At 39.1% G+C, this 17,923-nt stretch overlaps 1 long non-coding RNA gene across 9 annotated transcripts in view; it reads right to left on the reverse strand.

Annotated features, from left to right (window-relative positions):
• Positions 1 to 17,923, reverse strand: part of LOC147349186 (uncharacterized) — a 287,797-nt gene that overhangs the window by 176,970 nt on the left and 92,904 nt on the right. The window contains exons 3-4 of one of the 9 annotated variants that reach the window (XR_015149520.1): positions 2,071 to 2,162; positions 1,075 to 1,654 (exon numbers count right to left, since the gene is read on the reverse strand). The exons of 5 other annotated variants lie outside the window; for them this stretch is intronic. This is a non-coding gene — a long non-coding RNA (uncharacterized LOC147349186). Of the gene's footprint in view, positions 1 to 1,074; positions 1,655 to 2,070; positions 2,163 to 7,107; positions 8,696 to 9,948; positions 10,471 to 17,923 lie in introns of those variants that run through there. 3 more of the 9 variants (XR_015149518.1, XR_015149528.1, XR_015149522.1) reach the window with 3 other exon arrangements.

Here is a 17,923-nt window from a genome sequence, read left to right on the forward strand (position 1 = left end):
TGGGCTACTGCGTTTTCCCCCATATGCATTCCATGGATCAATTTACCTATGGCCAATTTCAATTTTCACCTGGAAATTTTAGGCATTTTAAACATTGACTACTTTAAGTTAAAATTTAACAATTTCAGCATTTTCCATGGAAAATAGCACTTGACACCTGTGAAGATAAAGGCTTGTAAAGGCATATTTTGAAAAGCTAATGTAGAAATTTGTAGAAATTTCACTACTGTGAAAATTTTCAATCACAGAACTTGCTATAATTTGTGATTTTCAACATGAAATTTTAGCTAAGTTGCAAGGAAATATCAAAAGAGATTACAAAACTTTGAGTTTATATTGATATGATATGAATGTGAGTTTGTTGTGACAAAAATACCATTCCTTCAGTTACTTCTTCTACTTGGACAATAATGTACTTAGGACTTAACTTCCATAAATACATAATACATATGTATTATGTACATATTACACAAGTATATAATAATGTACTTAGGACTTTACTCACAAGTGACCATGTGACTGGGACCACATAGACAAAATGATACAGACACCATATATATTACATACATCAGATATAATACATGGGCTTTCCTGGTGACTCACTGGTAAAGAATTTGCCTGCCAAGCAGGAGACACAGGTTCGATCCCTGGGTTGGAAAGATTCCATGGAGAAGGAAATGGCAACCCACTCCAGTATTCTTGCCTGGAGAGTCCCATACATATATTAAAATTATGTATATGCATATATATGTGAATCAAGAACTTCCAGGTATACAAGCCAGATTTAGAAAAGGCAGAGGAACCAGAGATCAAATTGCCAACATAAGCTGGGTCATAGAAAAAACAAGGGAATTCCAAAACATCTACTTCTGTTTCATTGACTACGCTAAAGCCTTTGACTGGGTGGATCACAACAAACTGGAATATTCTTAATCAGATGGGAGTACCAGACCACATTACCTGCCTCCTGAGAAACTGGTATGCAGGACAAGAAGCAACAGTTAGAACTGGACATGGAATAGACCATTTCAATGTTGGGAAAGGAGTACATCAAGGCTGTATATTGTCACCCTGTTTATTTAACTTCTTTGCAGAGTTCATCATGCCAAATGCCAGCCTGGAGGAATCACAAGCTGGAATCAAGTCTGCTGGGGGAAATATCAACAACCTCAGATATACAGATGATAACAATTCAATGGCAGAAAGTGAAGAGAAACTAGAAAGCATCTTGATGAAGGTGAAAGAGGAGAGTGAAAAGCTGGCTTGACTGAACATTCAAAAAATGAAGATCATGGCATCTGATCCTATCACTTCATGGCAAATAGATGGGGACAATATGGAAACAGTGTCAGATTTCATTTACTTGGGCTCCAAAATCATTGCAGATGGTGACTGCAGCCACAAAATTAAAAGGTGCTGCTCCTTGGAAGGAACACTATGACAAACCTAGACAGCATGTTAAAAAGCAGAGACGTCACTTTGCCGACAAAGGTCTGTATAGTCAAAGCTTTGTTTTTTCCAGTAGTCCTGTACAGATGTTGTGAGTTGGACCATAAAGAAGGCTGAGAGCTGAACAACTGATGCCTTCAAATTGTGGTGCTGGAGAAGTCTCTTGAGGGTCCCTTGGACAGCAAGGAGATCACACCAGTCCATCCTAAAGGGAATTAACCCTGAATATTCATTGGAATTACTGGTGCTGAAACTGAAGCTCCAATACTTTGGCCACCTGATGCAAAGAAATGACTCATTGGAAAAGAAACTGACGCTGGGAAGGATTGAGGGCAAGAGAAGAGGGTGAAAGAGGATGAGATGGTTGGATGGCATCACTGACTCAATGGACATGAGTTTGAACAAATCATGTTTGAATGCTTATCACTGTCTCAGAGAGACGGTGAAGGACAGGTAAGCCTGTCATGCTGCAGTTCATGGGTTGCAAACAGTTGGACATGACTTAGTGAATGAACAACAACAAAAATGACAAAAAGAGCAGATGCTTCATGTACTTTGTAAGCATATTTGTTACTATTATCACCACAAGCAATATCATATAGAGAATTTATTGTTGCTTACGTTTCCAGTTGGCAATGGATTTTGATTCAGAGCAACAAAATGGAACTAGCAGATGCAAATCCATTGATGTTTGGCAGCTGGAAGTTGAACAGCTGGAAGACATGGTATTTTGAAGCCAGGATGGAAAAGCAAGAATATTTGGCACAAACTGAACAGTTTAAAATAGCAGTATTGCTTTCTGAGTCACTAATGCATAGTATAAATAAAATACTAGGAAAGGTAACTATATAGTGTTAACTTTGTGAATTAAAATTCAACACCTGTGAAAATTACTTAGACCATTTGAAATATCTTTGCTAAATTAATTTTAAAGCACAGAGAAATAAGTATAACAAAAAACCTTAGGTTTTTTTTTTAATGTAACTCAAAATATACACATAAGCACTGTTTCAAGGTTAAATGTTTAGGAATAACATTTCAGGATTTAGTACCAAGTCATATATCTAGCAGAAAACAACAGAATGCCTTTAAGTATATAAAATTTTGTCATGAGGTTTATTCACAGAATACATCCAATGTATTTATTAGTTTTTATTTGGAGTTTCATTAATTCATAAAACACTTAGTTTCTTAGTATCAGGCTATAGCAGAATGAAATAGAACAGTAGAGTAAGACTCCTAGGGACAGGTAAAGGGTGAGCTGGCTAACAGTCCTTAGATTGAATGAAGGAAAAATGAATTCTCCAGGAATGACGTTACCATAGAGTAGAAGGATAAAAGATTGTTATGAGACTGCTGAGTCATCAAGTAAAGTCTGCATTATTATCAAGTCAGTTTATGAAGCATTAAAAAGATAAAATAGATTTTTAGGGGAAAAGATGACCAAAAAATGTGTAAAATTTGAAAAGATATTGGTGCTTAAATAGGCAGGAATCAGACAGATGAAACATAAAGTTATGCATATCACCTTTTTTCCTTCAAAGAGAGCAGTAAATTTAGATGTTATATTAACTCATGTATTTAGCAATTATTCATTGTATACAGTAGATAAAAATCTTTTAGATATTTAAAGCTCTCTCACATAAATCCCAGTTTAAGGTAAAGTATACATGCATATATAGGTGATATGTGTATATCTATGTATATATACACATGTATGTGTACTTTACTCCAAACTGTGGTATGTGAGAGAGAGTTGTAGAGGAATAAGTAAAGAATAGTACCAAAAGTAAAGTAGGGCATTTCTTGGTTAGGGGCTGGAAGTGATCAAAAAATGCTTCACAGAGTAAGTGATAATTAAGCTGAATCTCAAAAAGTAGTAAGAGTTTATCACATGGATTATATAGGAAAGAATCATAAGAAATAGCTTTTGGAAAACTATAAGTACTCTGTTTAAAGACCAGTAAAAAGTTTTAAGAGTATAGTTTATTAAAGAAAGTGATATAATGGAGTCAAGATACTGGAGTTAATCACATTTTTCTCTATAAGGGGCAAGAAAGTAAATATTTTAAGCTTTGCAGGTCAAGTGATCTCTGTTGTAACTACTCCCCTCACATTTTTGGGCTCTGACATCTCAGGAAGAACTGCCCTCTTCACCCTGCTGCTACTGCTAAGTCGCTTCAGTTGTGTCTGACTCTGTGCGACCCCATAGACGGCAGCCCACCAGGCTCCCCTGTCCCTGGGATTCTCCAGACAAGAACACTGGAGTGGGTTGCCATTTCCTTCTCCAATGCATGAAAGTGAAGTCTCTCAGTCAGGTCCGACTCTTAGAGATCCCATGGACTGCAGCCCACCAGGATCCTCCGTCCATGGGGTTTTCCAGGCAAGAGTACTGGAGTGGGTTGCCCTTGCCTTCTCCCCTCTTCACCCTGGGAGGATTCCAGCACCTCATTAGGGTCATCCCCAGCATGGGTGTTCCCCTCATGCAGCTTCTGCTTGTGGAATATACAGTAGGATTCCTCACCAGCTCCCTGTCCGGACACCCTCCTCTCTGCACTTGTGTTTGGTCACACCATACCATGCTGGTCCTCTGTGAGGATGACCTCTTTTTATGTTTGGGCTGTGGGTCCCTATTCTCCATTACCATCACATGTTGATGCTCTCCTCACCCGATTTTAGTTCTGACAATGGACACCAAAATGCCCCTACTCATGGAAGCCTTCTAGACCCACTGGGATTGTTTACCTTCATCAGAATGCTGCGTTTTATTTATTTTTTTTAAACCATATTTGGGCTCCTCTTTCCTGGCCATGCCTCTATAGGATTCCATCCTCACCCACCTTAGGTCCTGAACCCATGGAGACAGAACAACCTCATGCCAACCAGGCTTCTTGGACATTTTAATCAACAGAAACTGCTAAGAGACTAGATGAGGAATTCAGGCAAGGCCTTACTGGGACTCATGCTGCAGCATGAAGGACTGAAAACAGTTAACAGGTTTCCTGGCTTGCTTCCTGAGTGGAAGCAAGCTGCTTTCTTAAATGGGGTGAATGTGGGGGCAGATAGGTATCGAACAGGAGATGATGTAAGGATGTGTGGTGACCTGCTTTTGCTCCCAGGACCTCAGAAATGATAGTTAAGTTTTGGCCTTGTTGTACGTTACTGTTCATACTTTGTCCCAACTTCCTATGGATGCAGTTACTTTTAGTTCCTTATAGCTTCTTTGTATTCTATTGCTGGAGGATACATTTGTCCAGGTGTAAGCACCCTCCAGTAAAGGGACCCAGGTCCCACTTGCCTCAGAACCATCCAATATATTAAGCATTGTGGGGACTAGGTTTCTCATGTGGATGGGAAGAATTACAAATATATACATTATATAAAAATAACTATCCCTAAATACTTATTAATTATAGAGGGAAGACAACATAAAGACAGAGAGCAAAGAGCCATCTACAAGCCCAGAGTACAACATGGAGTACAAGGCCCTGAGTACAAAGTGAAGCAGGGCAAAGGCTAACAGAGTTTTGCCAAGAGAATACACTGGTCACAGCAAACACCCTCTTCCTACACATGGACATGACCAGATGATCAATACAGAAAGCAGACTGACTGTATTCTTTGCAGCTAAAGATGGAGAAGCTGTATACAGTAGGCAAAAACAAGACCAAGAGCTAGCTGTGGCTCTGACCCTGAATTCCTTATTGCAAAATCCAGGCTTACCTGGAAGAAAGTAGGGAAAACCACTAGGCCCTTTGAAAGTGTTAGTTGCTCAGTCATGTCAACCCCATGGACTGCAGCCTGCCAGGCTCTTCTCTCTACGCAATTCTCCAGGCAAGAATACTGGAGTAGGTTGCCATTCCCGTCACCAGGGGATCTTTCTGGCCCAGGGATCAAACCCAGATCTCCTGCATTGCAGGCAGATTCTTTACCATCTGAGATACGGTAGACAATTCAAGTATCACCTGAATTAAATCCCTTATTTTTATACAGTGGGGTTGATGAATAGATTCAAGGGATTAGATCTGGTAGACAGAGAGCCTGAAGAACTGTGGACAGAGGTTCACAACATTGTACAGGAGGTGATGACCAAAACCATCCACAAGAAAAAGAAACACAAAAAGGCAAAGTAGTTGTCTGAGGAGGCCTTACAAATAGCCTAAAGAAAAGAGAAGCAAAAGGCAAAGGAGAAAGGGGAGAATATACCCATCTGAATGCAGAGTTCTAGAAAAGAGCAAGGAGAGGTTAGAAAGCATTCTTAGTTGATCAATGCAAAGAAACAGAGGAAAACAATAGAATGGGAAAGACTAGAGATCTCTTCCAGAAAATTGGAGATACCAAGGGAACATTTCATGCAAAGATGGACTCAATAAAGGACAGAAATGGTAAGCACCTAACAGAAGAAGATAAATTAAGAAGTGGTGGCAAGAATACAGAGAACTGTACCAAAAAGGTCTCAATGACCCAGATAACCATGATGGTGTGGTCACTCATCTAGGACCAGACATCCTGGAATGCAAAGTCAAGTGGGCATTAGGAAGCATCACTACAAACAAAGCTAGTGGAGGTGATGGAATTCCAGTTGAGCTATTCCAAATCCTGAAAGATGATGCTGTGAAAGTGCTGCACTCAATATGCCAGCAAATCTGGAAAACTCAGCAGTGGCCACAGGACTGGAAGAGGTCAGTTTTCATTCCAATCCCAAAGAAAGGCAATGCCAGACAATGTTCAAACTTTTGTAAAATTGTGCTCATTTCACATGCTAGCAAGGTAATGCTCAAAATCCTTCAAGATAGGATTCAATAGCAGGTGAACCAAGAACTACCAAATGTACGAGCTGGGTTTCAAAGAGGCAGAGGAACCAGAGATCAAATTGCCAACATCAGTTAGACCATAGAAAAAGCAAGGGAATTCCAAAAAATTCTAATTCTGCTTCACGGACTGTGCTAAAGCCTTTGACTGTGCGGATCACAACAAACTGTGGAAAATTCTGAAAGATATGGGAAAACCATACCACTGTACCTGCCTCCTGAGGAACTTGTATGCAGGACAACAAGGAACAGTTAGAACTGGACATGAAATAACGACTGGTTCAAAATTGAGAAAGATGTCCATCAAGACTGTGTATTGTCCCCTTGCTTATTTAACTTATATGCAGAGTACATCAAGCAAAATGCTGGGCTGGATGACTCACAGCTGGACTCAAGATCGCTGAGAGAAATGTCAACAACCTCAGATATGCAGGTGATACTACCCTAATCACAAAAAGTGAAAAACTAAAGAGCCTCTGGATAAGCATAAGCACTCCTCCTATCCTCCTCTTATCTGCCCAAGAACTGACACTTTCAGATTGTGGTGTTGGAGAAGACTCTTGAGAGTCCATTGGACTGCAGGGAGGTCAATTCTAAAGGAAATCAACCTGAACGTCCATCGGAAGAACTGATCCTGAAGCTGAAGCTCCAATGCTTTGGCCATTTGATGCGAGTGGACTCTTTAGAAAAGACCCTGATGCTGGGAAAGATTGAAGGCCCGAGGAGAAGAGGACGACAGAGGATGAGATGGTTGGATGGCATCACCGACTCAATGGACATGAGTTTGAGTAAGCTCCGGGAGATAGTGAAGGACAGGGAAGGCTGCCGTGCTGCAGTTCACAGGGACACAAAGTGTCGGGCACAACTTAGTGACTGAACAACCACCACAACAATCCAAGGTTGGCCTCAAAAGAAATCAGTCCTGGTGACACCTTAATCGCAGAGCCCTAACCTCCAGAATTATGAGGAAACTACTTCTGTTGTTTAAGCCACCTGGTCTGTGATTCTTTGTTATGGCAGCCCTAGCCAACCACTGCAACAGCTATGTGAAAGGCATCTAAAATCAATCATGAGGAAACCTCAGACAAAACCAACCTGAATGACAACCTACAATTAAGTAGAATTGCAAAAGCAACAAAGTCATGAAACCCTCAAGCACGTTCACCTTCTGTGAACAAACCTCACTAAAAGTTCAATCCCTGGGTCTAGAAGATCCCCTGGAGAAGGAAATGGCAATCAACTCCAGTATTCTTGCCTGGGAAGCCCCATGGACAGAGGAGCCTGGAAGGCTGCAGTCCAAGGGGTCACAAAAGTGTACACAAGCCATTCTATCTGCTGCCTACAGTCTAAATTTATCAGAAACAAGAATTTAAGCCTTGCAAACTTTAGGGAAAAAATAATTTTTTCCAATGACTAATATGAGGAGATAAACTCAGAGCATTTCTCAAGGACCTCTCTACAAGTGCCCTCCATGAGACAATATCCTCCATGCCCCAGACTCATCCTTCCTTCAAACATACTGCTTAGATGGCCGCACGTTTTCATTAACTTGAGAAAGGGGGCATGAGCTGAGAAGAGAAAGCAGTGAATAAGTGAGATATTTTGCTTTTAAACTATATTTAGAAGAAAATCTTGGCTTTAGTAAATTAGACTTTCATGACAGCAAGTAGTCCGAAAGTTAGGTTTCTCAGTAATTATATTGCCTAAGAAACAAACAAAAATCTCCAATACCTTTGACTCTTCTACTCCTAAAATGATTTGCAACCTCTGGGCCTTCAGCTTACATGCAGGAAAGCGGGCTACAGAAGCGGTATCACTGCAGATGAGAATACAAATGCACCCCACTGTGATCTGATGTGACCATGAAGGATAATGGACAACAAATCCAGAATCCAGAAAGGACAATGGACAGGTTTGTTTTTTGCTTCTCTCAAACAAATAAATAAATAAAAAACCTAATAATAAAGGAGAAGTCCATATACCCAGTTAGAGACTCTTCATAATTCCTGCCCTTCGGGTTTTAATAATTGCGATGGAAAAGTGACTGTGTCCCCAACATGCCCACTCCTTTCTTCTTTTTTCAAAGTGGGTATTTTTGGAACGGGAGATTTTACTGAAGCCATCTTACACAAGTAGTGTATGTCGGTTGTAGGTGTGTAGTAGAGGAATCTTACATTTTAGTTTGTAGGTCACTGGAAAATGAAGATTTCTGTTTGCACCTGGAGGAGGAGCCCTGAACATCTGACTAATCCTCAGAAATCATGGGTTTGCAGCTGGATATGGAACCTATGGATGTCATTTTAACCTTGTCTCCTTTTGGAGGAGGTACAAGTGTTGTAAAATGTATATCCTTGGGTTCGCTGGTGTTCAGAGGGATGAATTTGTTCCTTAATCTCACTTATCCTTTTCTTCCCTTCTTCTGGGCATTTAACCACCTGAAGTGAAAGTGAGAGTGGTAGTTACTCAGTTGTGTCAGGCTCTTTGTGACGCCGTGGACAGTAGCCACCAGGCTCCTCTGTCCATGAGATTCTTCAGACAAGAACACTGGGGTGAGTTGCCATTTCCTACTCTAAGGGAACTTCCCCACCCAGGGATCGAACCTGGGTCTCCTGCATTGCAGGCAGATTCTTTACTGTCTGAGCCACCAAGGAACCCCCATTTAACCACCTACCCACCCAGAGACTATATTCCTTTACAAACAGAAGAGAACAACTATCTCTTGGTGAGCCTCATCTGTTTCAGTCAAACAGTTGATAACAATATCATAATGAGTGGTAAAGCAAAAAATAAATTTAATAATAATAATAATGAAAAGAAAAAAAAATCATGGTCCTTGAATGATCTCATAATGTTTAATTTCCCCACTAAATCTAGAAAACCAACCTCCATCTGGTCTGTTCCATAAGGGTTAAAAAAAAAAAAGCATTTAATTACCTTACTTATTGCAGTTAAGGACTTACCTAATAAAAAACACTATTAGAATAATACTGATTATAGTCAACACATTTATTCATTACAAATTGTGTGCTGAGCACTCTGCTCAGTGTTTTAAATGAATCATCTAGTTTTCCTTACATTAAAAAAAATCTTACAATTCATATATAACTAATTTTTTCATTGTATAGATGAGGAAACAGATTTGATGCATTTAATAATGATTTTTATATTAAAAATGCCAAAATTTCTTAAGTAGTTAAATTAGTAGAAAGTCATTTTATTAGACTATTTTGTTGTTATTAAAACAGTTGCCAAGTACATGTGAAAATATGACAGAACACTTGTTATATTTTGTGAATAAGGACTCAATTGTATGCAGAATATGGATACAACCAACAGAAATTTTATAAACTAAAAAGGCCTATGCATTTAAGAAAAAGGAACAAATATATACCAATAAATCAGGAACTCTGTTTTATGGTTATATTTTAATTTATATATATATATTTTTTTTAATTTTATTTTTTAACTTTACAATATTGTATTGGTTTTGCGATATATCAACATGAATCCGCCACAGGTATACATGTGTATTTTAATTTTTTAAAAAATGAAACAAATGACTATTGTCTCCCTTAAAAATTTTTTTTCTATTATTAAGCCTAGATATTTTTTCTTTTATTTATATTCCTGAAGTATTTCATATGATTTCATATATTTCAAGAAGTTGACAGATATTTTCAAAATTAAAAAAAAACCACTGAAACTCAACAAACTATCTGCTATATTGCATAACACTCATGTTTAGAGGTGGACTTTCTAAGCAAAATGGTTGGTAAGAACTGATGATCATCGATTGCTAATATGCAGTTGTTTCTAAACTGTTATTTTTCCATTTATTTAATATATTTTGAAATCTATTGATTCTGTTTTTTAAAATACTTCTATTCAGTGTCTTATGCATTCTGGGAACTCTGCTGAGTGCTAGAGAGATATAAAGATGAAAAAGACACTGTCCCACTTCCAGAAGAGTTCTTTGTCCAATGGGATCAATTATTTCTAAAGAAAAATACATTAAGCAACATAGTGAAACTTCAAATTTAGTACCACTGTGCATGGATTATTTATTGATCTTATCCTAGGACATTAATTGCACTATTTCTTTCTAAATAGTAACATTAAAATTGTAAACCACATTTATCTTGAGGACTTATTTAAAACGCCCAGCCACTTAAGGTTGTTGAGCTCTGTAGTATGTCTTGTGTTTCAGGCACTGGAAAAACAGAAATAAAACACACTTGAATGGTATCAGGTTGCTAAAAATAACCTCAAATTCAGGTTTGACTCCACAGATAGCATTGAAGGCAAAACACATCTGGTGAATAATTTAACATAGAGAGTAAAACTGAAATACAAAAAAGTTCTGACCCACTTGCCTCAGTAATAAGTACTTGTAAATATTAGGAAGTGTATGATATTGCAACATCATGTAATCTTATTAAAACTTATTCAGATGCTCAAAATAATTTTTATAATATGAAGCACTTTGTCTTTTTAATATTCTGTAGACAATTTAAAAAGTCATGTCCACCATCCACCGAGATGATAACTGCCAATACACTGTGAGGGAAGACACAACTGCCTCTCACTTCAGATCCCACTCTCCCAGCAAAGCCCCTGGGCACACAAAGACTGCACAGGGCCACCCACACCAGGTCTACAAAGACTGCACAGGGCCACCCACGCCAGGTCTACAAAGACTGCATAGGACCACCCACACAAGGATACCTCTTCAAGTCTGCAGTAGGTAAATGTTTCATCTGATGTCATGGAGACAGAGAAAATTAAGCAAAACCAGGAGGCAGAGAAATTTGTTTCAAATGAAAGACCCTGAAAAACCCTTGAAAATACAGCTAATGAAAGAGACAATTCACCAGATAAAGTGTTTGAACATCAGTAATGAGAACAGTAATTGCTAAGTCACTTCAGTTGTGTCCGACTCTGTGCGACCCCATAGACAGCAGCCCACCAGGCTCCCCCGTCCCTGGGATTCTCCAGGCAAGAACACTGGAGTAGGTTGCCATTTCCTTCTCCAATGCATGAAAGTGAAAGTGAAGTCGCTCAGTCGTATCTTAGCGACCCCATGGATTGCAGCCTAACAGGCTCCTCCATCCATGGGATTTTCCAAGCAAGAGTACTGGAGTGGGGTGCCACTGCCTTCTCTAGAACTATGAAAAAGAATAAATGAACGCAATGAGGATTTTCACAGAAACTAGAAAATATAAAAATGATCCAGTCAGAATTGAAGAACACAATAACTGAAATGAAAGACACACTAGAAGGAATTGGAAACAGACCACATGATACAGAAGAATGCATGCTGATCTAGAAGACAGAATAATGGAAATCATTTAATAGCATAGCAATAAGAAAGACAAAACAGAGAGAGAGTGAGAGAGAGCTGAAGAGATTTCTGGAACCAAAACTAATCTATCAATATTAACATTATAGATATCCCAGAAAGAGAAGAGAGAGAAAGGGGTAAAAAATGTGTTTGTACAATTATGGCTTGAAACTTCTGGAACCTGTAGAAAAAAACAAATATCCCTGGTGGCTCAGCTGGTAAAGAATCCACCTGCAATGTGGGAGGCCTGGGTTCGATCCCTGCATTGGGAAGATCCCCAGAGAAGAATACCCACTCCAGTATTCTGGCCTGGAGAATTCCATGGACTGTATAGTTCATGGGGTCGCACAGAGTCGGACATGACTGAGTGACTTTCACTTTCACAGGACACACAGAGTCCCAGACAAGATGAACCTAAAGAGACCCACACCAAATTATATCATAACTAAAATGTCAAAAGGTAAGGGTAAAGAGAGAATTCTAAAGACAGCAAGGAAAAATAAGAGTCATACAAAAAGAATCCCCATGAAACTATCAGCTGATTTTTCAGCAGAAACTTTACAGGTCAGAAGTGAATGGCATGACAGCATGATACAGTTTAAAGTCCTGAAAGGAAAACCCCTACAACCTAGGGTAGTTTTAACCAGCAAGATTATTATTCAGAGTTAAAGTACACATTAAAAAAACCCCAAAAAACAAAACAACTTCTCAAGCAAGCAAAAACTTAAAGAATTCATCAATACTAAACTGACCCTAAAAAAAAAAAATGTTAAAGGGTCTTCTCTAAGTGGGAAAAAAGGGTTACAACAAGAATTAAGAATTTATAGGAAAGGAAAACAAAAACTGCTAGTGAAGGCAAATGTAGAGTAAAGGGTGTGGATTAACCACATAAATGCTAGTACAAGCTTTAAAAGAAAAAAATTGGAAAACCAACAACCAAAATAAAGGGTTAAATAAGCATAAAAATGTAAAATATGACACCAGAAATGCAAAATGTGGAGGACAGAAGTAAGAAAAAATGTAGAATGACTACCAGTTTAAAACATGTAGATATAGGTCAACATATATGAAACCCATGGAAATCACAAATCAAAAACCTACAATAGATATACAAAAACTAGAAAGGAAGCAACAAAAACATACTGCTAAAGAAAGTCATCAAACCACAAGGAAAAACCTACAAAAAGAACAGAGAAGAACTATTAAAACTATTAACACATTGTATTAAGTAATACAATGGCAAGTACATACATATCAATAATCACTTAAAACACCAATGCACTAAATGGTCAAAGACATAAGGTGTCTGACTGCATAATAAACAAGACCTATTCATATGCTGCCTACAAAAGACTCAGAGCTAAAAACAGACGCAGGTTGAAAGTGTGTGGATGGAAAAAGATATTTCATACAAACAAAAATGATCAAAGAAGACATAAAAAGATGTCAACAAGCACATAAAAAGATGATCAACATCGTTAACCATCAGAAAAATGCAAACCAAAACCACGATGAATTATCAGCTGACACCTGTCATACTGGTTATCATAAAAAAGACCAAAGATATACATGCCCCAATATTCATAGTATTATTTACAACAGTCATGATATGGAAGCCATCTAAGTTTCCATTAACAGATGAATGATAAAGAAGTGTTTTATATATATATATATATATATATATATACAATGAAATGTTGCACAGACATTAAGAAGAATGAAGTTCTGCCATTTTCAGTGACACGAATGAATTAGAGGTTATCATGCTTAGGGCCATAATCCTCTACGTTATCATTTACGTGTGGAATTTTTAAAATATCCCAGTACATTGAGCAATACAGAAACAGACTCACAGATAAACAGAATAAACTTGTTACCAGTGAGGAGAGGGAAAGGGCAGGGGCGAATTAGGGGTATGAGATTAAGAAATATGTATAAAGTAGATAAGCCACAAAAATACACTGTACAATGACTTAAGGCTCTGGTTTCCTGAGGTACCAGTGGGGCATGAAGATGTGCTACTGCCTTGTGGCCACACCTGAGAACTACAACTTTAAAACCCGCACTGCCGGGCACTTAAGGGTCACAAGTTCTCTGGGCTGCCCTTGAACCCCTTCCCTCAAGAAATGTCCCAAGGCAGGTAATGGGAAACAAAATCAAAACAGTACTGACTCTCTAGAAACCAATCTCAAGAGCTAAACTTTACTGTCTCAAAGAAAATTCACCTGAAAAGATGCTCAGCCTCCCTAGTGGTTAGAAAAACTGCCAATCATAATGAGGCTATATCCCCTGACACCAGTCATCACAAGATCCAAACAGGAAGAATGCTACAGAGGGCAGGGATAAAAGGGAGCCACCATACACTGAAGGTGGGAATGTAGATTTGCAACAGCCACTATGGAGAAAAGTAGCAAAGTTCCTTATAAAAATGAAAAATAGAGGTACCCTGAGATTGAAGAAAGTAGGGAAAACCACTAGACCATTCAGGTATGACCTAAATCAAATCCCTTATGACTATTCAGTGGAACTGAGAAATAGATTTAAGGGACTAGATCTGATAAACAGAGTGTCTGATGAACTATGGACTGAGATTTGTGACATTGTACATGAGACAGGGATCAAGACCATCCCCATAGAAAAGAAATGCAAAAAAGCAAAATGGCTGTCTGGAGAGGCCTTACAAATAGCTGTGAAAAGAAGAGAAGTGAAAAGCAAAGGAGAAAAGGAAATATATAAGCATCTGAATGAAGAGTTCCAAAGAATAGCAAGGAGAGAAGAGAAAGCCTTCTTCAGCAATCAATGCAAAGAAATAGAGGAAAACAACAGAATGGGAAAGACTAGACATCTTGTCAAGAAAATTAGAGATACCAAGGGGACATTTTATGCAAAGATGGGCTCGATAAAGGACAGAAATGGTATGGACCTAACAGAAGCAGAAGATATTAAGAAGAGATGGCAAGAATACACAGAAGAACTGTACAAAAAAGAGCTTCATGACCCAGATAATCACGATGGTGTGATCACTGACCTAGAGCCAGATATCCTGGAATGTGAAGTCAAGTGGGCCGTAGAAAGCATTAATTACTATGAACAAAGCTAGTGGAGGTGATGGAATTCCAGTTCAGCTATTTCAAATCCTGAAAGATGATGCTGTGAAAGTGTTGCACTCAATATGCCAGCAAATTTGGAAAATTCAGCAGTGGCCACAGGACTGGAAAAAGTCAGTTTTCATTCCAATCCCAAAGAAAGGCAATGCCAAAGAATGCTCAAACTACCGCACAATTGCACTCATCTCACACGCTAGTTAAAGTAATGCTCAAAATTCTCCAAGCCAGGCTTCAGCTATACGTGAACCGGGAACTTGCAGATGTTCAAGCTGGTTTTAGAAAAGGCAGAGGAACCAGAGATCAAATTGCCAACATCCGCTGGATCATGGAAAAAGCAAGAGAGTTCCAGAAAAACATCTATTTCTGCTTTATTGACTATGACAAAGTCTTTGACTGTGTGCATCACAATAACCTGTGGAAAATTCTGAAAGAGATGGGAATACCAGACCACCTGACCTGCCTCTTGAGAAACCTATATGCAGGTCAGGAAGCAACAGTTAGAATCGGACATGGAACAACAGACTGGTTCCAAATAGGAAAAGAAGGACGTCAAGGCTGTATATTGTCACCCTGCTTATTTAACTTATATGCAGAGTACATCATGAGAAACACTGGTCTGGAGGAAGCACAAGCTGGAATCAAGATTGCCGGGAGAAATATCAATAACCTCAGATATGCAGATGACACCACCCTTATGGCAGAAAGTGAAGAGGAACTAAAAAGCCTCTTGATGAAAGTGAAAGAGGAGAGTTTAAAAAGTTGGCTTAAAGCTCAATATTCAGAAAATGAAGATCCTGGTATCTGTTTCCATCACTTCATGAAATAGATGGGAAACAGTGGAAACAGTGTCTGACTTTATTTTGGGGGGCTCCAAAATCACTGCAGATGGTGACTGCAGCCATGAAATCAAAAGACGCTTACTCCTTGGAAGGAAAGTTAAGACCAACCTAGATAGCATATTAAAAAGCAGAGATGTTACTTTGCCAACAAAGGTCCATCTAGTCAAGGCTATGGTTTTTCCAATGGTCGTGTATGGATGTGAGAGTTGGACTGTGAAGAAAGCTGAGCAGTGAAGAATTGATGCTTTTAAACTGTGGTGTTGGATAAGACTCTTGAGAGTCCCTTGGACTGCAAGGAGGTCCAACCAGTCCATTCTATAGGAGATCAGTCCTGGGTGTTCATTGGAAAGACTGATGCTGAGGCTGAAACGCCAATACTTTGGCCACCTCATGAGAAGAGTTGACTCATTGGAAAAGACCCTGATGATGGGAGGGATTGCGGGCCGGAGGAGAAGGGGACAACAGAATGAGATGGCTGGATGGCATCATCGACTCGATGCACATGAGGTTGGGTGAACTCCTGGAGTTGGTGATGGACAGGGAGGCCTGATGTGCTGCGATTCATGGGGTTGCAAAAGATGGACACGACTGAGCGACAACTGAACTGAACTGAACTGAAATTAGGAATCTCACTATGGAGCATATACCCAGATAAATCCATCCTTCAAAAAGACACATATCCCTCAAAAGTCATTGCAAGACATAGAAATAATCGAACTGTCCATCACCAGATGAATCCAGAAAGATGTTCCATATACTCACTATACTATTACTCAGCCAGAAAGCAGAATGAAATTTGTGCCATTTGCAGCATCATGGATGGACCAGGAGATTATCACATGAATCAGGTAAACCAGACAGAGAAAACAAGCATCACGGATACCATTTATGCTGCTGGTGCCGCAGCCAAATCACTTAAGTCATGTCTGACTCTGTGCGACCCTACAGACGGCAGCCCACCAGGCTCCCCCGTCCCTGGGATTCTCCAGGCAAGAACACTGGAGTGGGTTGCCATTTCCTTCTCCAATGCATGAAAGTGAAAAATGAAAGTGAAGTTGCTCAGTCGTGTCCGACTCTTCGTGACCCCATGGACTGCAGCCCACCAGGCTCCTCCACCCATGGGATTTTCCAGGCAAGAGTACTGGAGTGGGGTGCCATTCCCTTCTAGAGGACTCTAAAACCTGATACAAATGAACAAATGTACCAAACAAAAACAGGCTCACAGACTTAGAAAAGGAACATAGTTACCAAAAGTGGAAGTTGGGAGGGATAAAGTAAGAGGCTATGACTATGAGAAACACACATATAAAAGAGATAATCAGTGAGGACCTTGAGATAGTCCAGGAGACTCTACTCAACATTCTGTCATAACCTTCATGGCAAAGGAATCTGAAAAACAACAGGTACAGGTATATGTATAAGTGAATAGTGTGGTTGTAGAACTGAAAAGTCAACATTGTATAGCAACTATGGATGTGAGTTTGAGTAAACTCCAGGAGCTGTTGATGGACAGGGTAGCCTGGCATACTGCAGTGGGGTTGCAAAGAGTTGGACACGACTGAGCGACTGAACTAAACTGATATTGCAGTAGAAAATAGAAACTGAATTTTAATAAATGTTTAAAAATAAAAATAATATATTGCACAATGAAGGGAATTATAGCCATTATCTTATAATATCTTTAAATGGAATATGATCTATAAAAATATTGTTACCATATTGTACATCTGAAATTAACATAATATTATAAATAAACTATACTTCAACTTTTTAAAAAAAGTAAAAAGAATGAAAAATATGGTACAACTAAGACATAAAACTTTGTGGAAAATTTCTTGGACTAAATCAGGTACTGTGATCAGTACTTTACGCCTTTAAAACTAAGGTTTATAACCTCTAGTGAATCATGGATTCATCTTAGTGTCTCAAACAACACTTTCTAACAGAATAAAAGTGAAAGTCGCTCAACTGTGAACAACACTTTGTGACCCCACGGTCTGGACCGTCCATGGAATTCTCCAGTCCAGAAAGAACCTTTCCCTTCTCCAGGGATCTTCCCAACCCAGGGATAGAACCCAGGTCTCCCACATTGCTGGCAGATTCTTTACCAGCTGAACTGCCAGGGAGCTTCTAAGAGAACAGTATGAAAATACATATAATTTCTGAGTTTATCACTTTCAGAAAGATTAAGCATTATTCTTCGTGTAACTTTTGCTTCAATTGTGTGTTAAGTCTGTGTGTATGTGTGTGCACACGTGGCATGTATTTCCATTCCTGACAGAATGTACTACATGCTGTAGGGCACAGACAGACCATTTGATAGTCCCTGGCTTAGCTCACTTAAGTCACCACAACAAAAGTATATATTAGGCCCAA

Source organism: Bos grunniens, chromosome 21, assembly GCF_055505025.1.
Source record: "Bos grunniens cultivar Pamir isolate PY7600 chromosome 21, Bosgru_T2T1.0, whole genome shotgun sequence".
NCBI lineage: Eukaryota > Metazoa > Chordata > Mammalia > Artiodactyla > Bovidae > Bos > Bos grunniens.